The sequence below is a fragment of the Pantherophis guttatus genome, chromosome 1 (genome assembly GCF_059756535.1).
Source record: "Pantherophis guttatus breed Tessera chromosome 1, ASM5975653v1, whole genome shotgun sequence".
In the NCBI taxonomy this organism is placed as follows: domain Eukaryota; kingdom Metazoa; phylum Chordata; class Lepidosauria; order Squamata; family Colubridae; genus Pantherophis; species Pantherophis guttatus.
Genome location: NC_142063.1, coordinates 335,607,102 through 335,615,709, shown reverse-complemented (window position 1 = coordinate 335,615,709; position 8,608 = coordinate 335,607,102). Strand labels below are relative to the sequence as shown.

General features: G+C 41.7%; 1 long non-coding RNA gene across 1 annotated transcript; it reads right to left on the bottom strand.

The window, feature by feature from the left end:
• Positions 1–2,503: 2,503 nt before the first annotated feature.
• On the bottom strand, positions 2,504–8,014 carry LOC148116985 (uncharacterized). Its single transcript, XR_015734021.1, has 2 exons — positions 6,057–8,014; positions 2,504–3,022 (listed from the first exon to the last, which is right to left on the bottom strand). It is a non-coding gene; the product is annotated as an uncharacterized LOC148116985 (long non-coding RNA).
• Positions 8,015–8,608: the final 594 nt, after the last annotated feature.

The following is an 8,608-nucleotide window of genomic DNA, read 5'->3' as shown; positions in this document are numbered from 1 at the left end:
TTCTGGGTTCAGTTCCGAATGGGGAAAAAGACACTGGATTCATGGAAGTTGCTTGGAAAGAAGGTTTATTGATGAACAGGATCACATGCCTTGGAGATCCTGGGCAGAGAAGGGCAGAGATGCTGAGAGTGCCTGGGATTGATTGATTGATTCGATTTATATGCCGCCCTTCTCCGGAGACTCTGGGCGGCTTACAATGCGTTAAGCAATAGCCTTCATACTTTTGTATATACCTGCTTAGTAGGGCTTTCGCCCCCCCCCCAAAGCGGTGTTCTTTTTTATACAAAGTCAGTTTATTGCCCCCACAATCCGGGTCCTCATTTTACCTACCTCGGAAGGATGGAAGGCTGAGTCAACCTTGAGCCTTGTGAGATTTGAACTTGCAGTAATTGCAGGCAGCTGGTGCTACTTAACAGCACTTTAGTCTGCTGTGCCACCAAGGCTCTTGGTAATGCCCTCTGTTGGGCTTTGAATTTGAGCTTGTATTCTGATTGGTTGTCAGACTCCCATGGGGCCATGCAAGGGCAACTCTGTAGTCTGTCCTGAATACCAAGCTTGGTTGAATCTTGCTGGGTGATGTAACCTTCCCAGGTACCACGTGGTGAGTTCTGTTGCTAGATGGGTAGAGGGCTAATCCCAGGAGTGAAACGCTCCCGGTTCGAACCGGATTGCAATGGTGGTGGGTGGTTCGGAGAACCCTGCCCCCCCCCCATGCCCAGCTGAGCCACGTGATCATCAGAGGCTTTTTCTTTTTTTTACTTTTAAAAGCATTTTTTCTTCGATTGAAAAAATGCTTTTAAAAATATTTTTAAAAAGGCTCTGATGATCGCGCGGCTCAGCTGGAATCGTCAGAGCCTTTTAAAAGCATTTTTTCTACACCTCTTTGGCTGAAGAGGTTGTAGAAAAAATGCTTTTAAAAGTAAAAAAAAAAAACATTGGTCACGCCCACCCAGTCACATTACTCCCCCCCGCACCGAGCCAACCCCACAGAACCAGTAGTAACAAATTTTACATTTCACCACTGGCTAATCCTATCTTTGTTATGTAGAATGGACTGGCTCAGGCCTTAGTGACCCATTGACAAAGGTGGGGGGCTGAGTTTCTGCCTCCCTTTTGGGGGAAATATTCTGCCTTTTTAATATTTCCTAGAATATTTTATTTTCCTAGGAGAGGGTTTTTATTTTCCTCCGTAGGGTTGCCAGGTGTCCACTATTTGAGCGGACAGTCCACTTTTTTCACATTATGATCACTATTTTTTTTCACAAAATAGTGGACATTTTTTTTATTCAAAAGCTTTATGATGAAATGGTACGTAATCTAAAGCTGTACAGTCTAAGAGAATAAGAATAGGAGAATCGCGTTTTGTCTTTTTTTTCATGTTAGAATGAGACAAAGATCGAATATCCATTGAACTCGATTCTCCGAAAAAATTAATGATGAGATTAAAATAAAAATATATTATAAAATTATGTACAGTTCACATTTTTAAAATGTATTGTAGCTTGTGTCGACTGACCTAAAATGGCGTGTTAAAATGTTTGTAAGAAAATAAGTAGTAAATTTTTTTTTAAAAAATTACAATTAAATATTTTTTTTTATTTTTTTACTACTTAACCCCACCCCCACGCCTGCTTGTCCGCTATTTTTTGGAAGCAGACCTGGCAACCCTACCTACAGGAGCAAGAGAAGATCTTTGCCACCTCCAGATTTTAGCTCAACCTGCCTTTCTTATTGAAATTCCTGCTTCTGACTTCCTAATAAATTATAAACCTACGAGGGAGCTGTAGTTTAGAGGTCTTTCTGAATCTTAGCAGCAATCTGGCAACCAGATGACTCAGTCTTCATTGACATATTGGAAGCCATTTTGCGGAGAAACCCTTGAAATTAGTGTGGCAAGAATTTGTACATTCTAACCACTCTCTGACTCTTTGCCTAACTAATTTTGCTCTGACTGATGAAATTACTTGGAATATCAGTGGTGGGTTTCAAATTTTTTTTACTACCGGTTCTGTGGGTGTGGCTTGGTGGGCGTGGCATGGCTTAGTGAGCGTGGCAGGGGAGGATACTGCAAAATCCCCATTTCCTCCCGATCAGCTGGGACTTGGGAGGCAGAGAATAGATGGGGGCGGGGCCAGTCAGAATTTTTACTACCGGTTCTCCAGAACTGGTCAGAACCTGCTGAAACCCACCTCTGACTTGGATGGACAACAAAATGTCTCAGATTAACTCAATTTGGTACAGTTGCCATGTTTCAACCTTTGGATGCCTTTGGCCTGGATGGTTGAGTCTTCATTAACATATTGCAAGCCATTTAGGGGAGACACCCCTGAAATTGTTGTGACAAGAGTTGGTACGTTTCAATGATTCTCTGACTCTCTGCCTAACTAATTTTGCTCTGACTGATGAAGTTGCTTGGATCTCAGATTAACATCTCAGATTAACAAAGGTTGTATCAGGGTTCCAAAGTTACACCCCCAACGAAAAAAAACCTCCAAGGCTTGAGTTTCCTCAAAGTTCCATTTTATTAGAGATGTCATATTGGCACATCTGGGAAAACCCGAATCTGAAAGTTTCCAGGTATTTCCTACCCAAAGGAAAGTTCAAGTCCCTGCCCAACACCCACAAGTCCATCACCTGGCCCAATCAAAGCACCGTCCCAACTGGAGATGCCTCCCAGTCACACCCCTCCAGGTGCAGGGCAAGATGTCCTTGACTCTCTGAGAAAGGAATGTTATTATGACTATATATCACCCTGGCTCCATACAATCCCCCGCTCCCAGTTTCCCACAGTAGTAAATGTGGCAGGCCTGAAGATCCAATGAAAAAGATGGCTTCCAGGCCTGACAGGTTGTCCAATTGCCACAATTCAACCTTTCGGTGCTTTTGGCCTGGATGATTGAGTCTTCATTGACATAAGGGGAGGAAGCAAATCCAGATATCAAAAGAAGGCAACTATAACGAGGATCAGGCTGGTTTGACATCTCCTGTTCAGTCTGAGTGAAATGAAACTGGTTTGGTTCTCCTGAAGAAGAGAAAAATAATAATTAAATGTTCATAAGCAAGGAATTTAAGTCTGGTATGCTGAAGTGGCATAAAAATGAAATGAAATGAAACATAGAAAATAAAATAATAAAATAAATTAGAGAAGAGAAAAATAAAGCTGAAGTGGCATAAATTGCCAAAAATAATAAAAAATGAAATGAAATAAAATAAAATAAAAAATAGAAAATAAAATAAAAACTAGAGAAGAGAAAAATAAACCAGATAAGAGAAAACAACAGGTTAACATTCATAACCATGTCTGCCAGGCTGAAGGGGCATAAAAGATGTCAAAAATAATAGTAGTGAAATGAATTGAAATAAAAAATAGAAAACAAAATAAAATAGAGAACAGAAAAATAAACCAGATAAGAGAGAAAATAATAGTTGAATGTTCATAACCAAGGAGCATAAAAGTTGTCAAAGATAATAAAAATGGAATGAAATGAAATGAAAAATAGAAAATAAAATAAACCAGATACGAGAAAAAAAAAATAGCTGAAAGTTCATAAACAAGGTTCTTACATCTGCCAGGTTGGAAGTGGCATAAAACATGTCAAAAATAATAAAAGTGAAGCAAAACATAACATGGCCTGGCATGAGATGGCCTGGCATGGCCTGGCATGGCATGGCATAGCATAGCATGGCATGGCATAGCATAGCGTAGCGTAGCGTAGCATAGCATAGCATACATAACCCAATCCAAACTACAGACTGTAGGGATCTTAAGTGAAAAATAACAGAATAACATAGTTGGAAGGGACTTGAAAAGTGGTGAAATCCAATTTTTTTTTACTGCCGGTTCTGTGGGCGTGGCTTGGTGGGCATGGTGTGACTTGGTGGGCATGGCTTGGTGGACATGGCAGGGGAAGGATACTGCAAAATCTCCATTTCCACCCCACTCCAGGGGAAGGATACTGCAAAATCCCCATTCCCACCCTACTCTGGGACCAGCCAGAGGTGGTATTTGCTGGTTCTCCAAACTACTCAAAATTTCCTCTACCAGAACCTGTCAGAACCTGCTGGATTTCACCCCTGGTCTTGAAGGTCTTCCAGTCCAACCCCCTACTCAAGCAGGAGATCCTATACCATTCTGGACAAATGGTTGTCCAGTCTCTTCTTTAAAAAACTCCAGTGTTGGAGCATTCACAACTTCTGAAGGCAAGTCATTCCTCTAGTTAATTGTTCTTACTGTTAGGAAATTTCTCCTGAGTTCTACATTGCTTTTCTCCTTGTTCAGTTTCCATCCATTGTTTCTCGTCCTGCCTTTTGGTGCTTCACTGTTTCCAGGGCGGCCCTGCGGGCACTATCTAAACACTCCACGGACCAGATCCGGCCCGCGGGGTGTCTTGGGTTTGACACCCCTGCTATAGGTGGATGAATACACCAAAGAATTAAGGCTTTCAAATTGTGGTGCTGGAGAGAACTCTTGAGAGTCCTTTGGACTGCAAGGAGATCATATCAGTCAGTCCAGAGATGGTATTCAGCAGGTTCTGATTGGTTCACCCTGATTGTTCTTTGGAAGGACAAATTCTGAAGATGAAGCTCAAATACTTGGCCACCAAATGAGAAGAGAGGATTTGTTGGAAAAGATCCTGATGTTGGGAAAGATTGAAGGCAGAAGGAGAAAGGGATGGCAGAGGCTGAGATAGACAGTGTCATTGATGCGGTGAGCATAGGTCTTGGCAAACTCCAGGAGATAGTGGAGGAGGGGGGGGGCAAGTGTGCTATGGTCCATAGGGTCAGACATGATTTAGGAACTGAACAAACAAAAGCTGAGTGAATATGACAAGCCCCAAAGTGGTCTTAAAGGCCTTTAGCTTTCTCTAAGGAGGAAAGCTCCTACATTGTGTTACCTGTGAGAAGTTTTATACCAAAGATATATTGTATACTTTACACTGTTTCCCTCTTTATTGAGTCTGTAATCTGCATCTCCATAATTGTCTGGTTTGGATCTGCAACCCAACAAGACAGACACAGACTTCAATGGATAATTGAAAAAACAATTACTACCAACCTGCCTTCCATTGAGGACCTGTATACTGCATAAGTCAAAAAGAGGGCTGTGAAAATATTTACAGACCCCTTGCATCCTGGACATAAACCATTTCAACTCCTACCCTCAAAATGACCCTATAGAGCACTGCACACCAGAAGAACTAGACACAAGGACAGTTTTTTCCCAAACGCCATCACTCTGCTAAACAAATAATTCCCTCAACACTGTCAAACTATTTACTAAGTCTGCATTACTATTAATCTTCTCATCATTCCTATCACCAATCTCCTCCCACTCATGACTGTATGACTGTAACCTTGTTGCTGGTATCCTTACGATTTACTGTATATTGACTGTTTCCCTATGACTATCATTAAGTGCCTTATGATTCTTGATGAATGTATCTTTTCTTTTATGTACTCCGAGAGCATATGCAACAAAAACAAATTCCTTGTGTGTCCAATCACACTTGGCCAATAAAAATTCTATTCTATTCTATTCTATTCTATTCTATTCTATTCTATTCTATTCTATTCTATTCTATTCTATTCTATTCTATTCTATTTTTTATTTTATTTTTTATTGGTCAAGTGTGATTGGACACACAAGGAATTTGCCTTTGGTGCATATGCTCTCAATGTACATATGTTCTGTCCCCCCACCTCACATGGGCAGACACACGAGCAAAAGACTTCTACAGTAATTTATTTCTACAAGCCGACCTGAATCCCTTTGGCAGCGGCAAATTCTGGCAACTACTTTCCGAATGCCTGCCAAGTTTCTTATCACCTCTAGAAACAGGAGTCAGCGTATCTGTAGTCCATTGCTGGGGCAACCAAGAGTTCAAAGAGTAGTCAGAAGTCATTCACAAAGTCCAAGCCTTAATTCCGAACAATATCCCATCCAAGCTCACGATATGCAGTTTTTGTCTGTCACAGAGCCTGCAGAGCAACCCCACCCACTTTTATCCCCTGTGGGGCATGGCTCAGTGACTTAGCAATCTCTGTCCCTTCCCCACCTCTTCCTTTGCTGTGCACGCCTCTCCCTCCGACGCTGCCTGGGATCAATCCAAGATTGATCTTCATCACTCCCTATTAGTGGGTGCCCCGACATGCTTTCCTCCTGGCCTTCAGCTGGAACCTAAGGTGTTGCCAGAAAGGCGGGTCCTGGAGAGGGAGGCCTTGTCAGTTCCTCCCCATCACTTTCAGAGTCATCTTCCTCCGTGAGGACAGGCTCAGGAGCCGGAGTCACAACAACATAGAAAGACAAGATACATTTGTCAAGAATCATAAGTTACAACACTTAATGATAGTCATAGGGTACAAATAAGCAATCAAATCATACAATCAATATAAATCATAAGGATACAAGCAGCAAAGTTACAGTCATACAGTCATAAGTGGGAGGAGATTGGTGATAGGAACGATGAGAAGACTAATAGTAATAGTAATGCAGACTTAGTAACTAGTTTGACAGTGTTGAGGGAATTATTTGTTTAGCAGAGTGATGACATTTGGGGAAAAACTGTCCTTGTATCTAGTTATTCTGGTGTGCAGTGCTCTATAGCGTGATTTTGAGGAGGAGTTGAAACAATTTATGTCCAGGATGTGAGGGGTCTGTAAATATTTTCACAGCCCTCTTTTTGACTCGTGCAGTATACAGGTCCTCAAGGGAAGGCAGGTTGGTAGTAATATAACATTACATTTCAGTTTGTCCTGGGAAGGAATGTCATTTCAGCCTTGCCTCAGTCCACTAAACGTCATGAGGAAGGTCTCGGAAGCTCTTATTCATGATCCGATCAAGATAAATTTGGCTTCAAGGACTTTGCAAAAAGCAAACAAACCAACCCTCAATATGAAGATTCATTTCTTTCCTTGTGTGTTTCTTTCACAGGGTTATATTTCACTGATGTGACTCTAAGCAGAGAAACACCAAACAATATCGCAATTATAATCATTATAATCATGAGGCATTACAATGCAACTATAAATAGCATCCCGGTGACGTAAAAAGTATTTCAGACCATCCTTGATACTGCAACTTTCTTACAGAGTTTCCATTTATGGAATATGAATCTCTCATAACCCGCTCCCAATAGCTTTTTGAAAGAGGCATATTTTTAATAATTTCCTAAATGATAGGAACCAGGGTGCCGACTATTTATTTGTTTGTTTTTTTGTTTGTCATACATATACACAGATCGTCCTTGACTTACAACCCAGAAGTGGGTTTCAGCAAGTTCTGACCAGTTCTGGAGAACCGGTAGCGGAATTTTTGAGTAGTTTGGAGAACCGGAAAATACCACCTCTGACTGGCCCCAGCCCCATCTATTCTCTGCCTACCAAGTTCCAGCTGATCAGGAGGAAATGGGGATTTTGCAGTAACCTTCCCATGGAGTGGGGAGGGAATGGGGATTTTACAGTATCCTTCCCCTGCCACGCCCACCAAGCCACGCCCATCAAGCCACACCCACAGAACCGGTAGTAAAAAAAAATTGAAACCCACCACTGTTACAACCGTTAATGATGATTCCAACAGTGTTGAAAAAAGTGACTTATGACCATTTTTCACACATTGCAGCATCCTCAAGATCAAAATTCAGAGGCTTGGCAACTGGCATGTTTTTATGACGGTTGTAGTGTCCCAGGATCATTGTCATCACTTTTTGAGACTTTTTGATGAGCAAAATCAATGGGGAAGTCAGACTCACTTAACAACAGCGTTATTCACTTAACAACGGAAGTGATTCACTTAACAACTGTGGCAAAATGGGGTGAAACGCACTTAATAAATATCTTGCTTAGCAAACAGAACTTTTGGGCTCATACGTCAAGGACTATAGTTGCCCATTTCACAGAATAATGACCCTAGGAAGTACAGGAAAAATACATCACAGAAGCTAATCATTAAAAAAAAAACATTATGTGAAGAAAGGCACCAACTGGGTGTTACAAGTATTATGTCTAGCTTATATGCAGCTCTATCATTCCTCTCTATTGTAGTTGTTTCCTGTATCACATTGCCACTCTAGGATTCATCTCTATTGTTCCTGTGATGCATTTCCTGTTCCTGTTCTATTACTCACTCTCTAGTAAAATGGTTTCTGCACAGTGGTGGCTTGTAGTGTGCTTAATTACTCTATGTCAGTGTTTCTCAACCTTGGTAGCTTGAAGATGGGTGGACTTCAACTCCCAGAATCCCCCAGCCAGCAGCGCTGGCTGGGAGTTTCTGGGAGTTGAAGTCCACCCATCTTCAAGCTTCCAAGGTTGAGAAACACTGCTCTACATGAAACACTGGGGTTACTGGGAGTACTGGAGAGATTTTTTATTATAGGCAATACAGCCATCTCACTTAATTACTCACTTATTTGAGACCCCCAAGCCTGATGACACAACCATGTTTTAAGGGACTTCTGGAAGGCTGTCAGGGATGGGGGGCAATCTCACTGGTGGTAGTAGGAATGATGTTACACAAGGAAGGGCCAGAAGTAACTGTCCTTGGTGCTTGCTGAGCTTGATAGTTTCCTTGCAGACTTTTCATTTCCCAACTAGGTAACATCATCAATGCTAG